The sequence below is a fragment of the Wasmannia auropunctata genome, unplaced genomic scaffold (assembly GCF_000956235.1).
Source record: "Wasmannia auropunctata unplaced genomic scaffold, wasmannia.A_1.0 LD284040.1, whole genome shotgun sequence".
Lineage (NCBI taxonomy): Eukaryota > Metazoa > Arthropoda > Insecta > Hymenoptera > Formicidae > Wasmannia > Wasmannia auropunctata.
The window spans coordinates 1-715 of record NW_012078850.1 but is presented as its reverse complement, the minus strand read 5'-3'; the positions used below and the strand labels follow the sequence as shown (position 1 = coordinate 715).

The 715-nt window shown below is 27.6% G+C and overlaps 1 long non-coding RNA gene across 1 annotated transcript; it reads left to right on the top strand.

The window, feature by feature from the left end:
• The first annotated feature begins 14 nt into the window (after nucleotides 1-14).
• LOC105461566 lies at nucleotides 15-705 on the top strand. Its single transcript, XR_975950.1, has 3 exons — nucleotides 15-69; nucleotides 230-372; nucleotides 543-705. It is a non-coding gene; the product is annotated as an uncharacterized LOC105461566 (long non-coding RNA).
• The last annotated feature ends 10 nt before the right edge of the window (nucleotides 706-715 follow it).

Below are 715 nucleotides of genomic sequence, written 5' to 3'. Positions count from 1 at the left end.
TGCTCTTCCGATCTAATTCCAAAAATCGAAAACTTTGTTGACGTAGTACATAATCTTACAGATAAAGAGGTTAAGTATATGTTCTCATTGTTCAATACATGTCATCAAATTGTTATATAATTATGTAAAGAAATTAATACATATATATTGTATAAATATAATTATATTATTAATATATTCTATTTATGTAAAATAGAGAAATAATATGTACAATAATTATGTATTACAGTTCAAAAGTCATTTTCGCGTTTCAAGAATAACAGCCTACAAATTAATACAAGTTTATTCAATTTCACAATTCTATCCTTCCGATCCAACCCACGGAGGTAGTGAATCTGTTTCTGCTGAATTGGATATATTAGCATTTTTGTGGTAAGTCAATAATGCATGCCCTGGTTTTATCGATATATGACAAATATATTTTTTATATGCACATGCTTACTCTGCCACAAATATCTTAAAAACTACATAATATATCTTTCCATATATATATACATATATATATATATATGTATGTATATGTATGTATGTATGTATATTAGGTTTGCTGGAAATAAAGTATGTCTCAGAGACGTCTCTCAAAGATTTGGCGTATGTCCTGCAACAACTTTTAGGCAAAATGAACGAGTGTTAAATTTTTTAATTGATATAGCTCCAAATATAATCAAGTTTCCTGAGAATAAGGAACACTCTGCAACCGAATTCTTACAAGTAT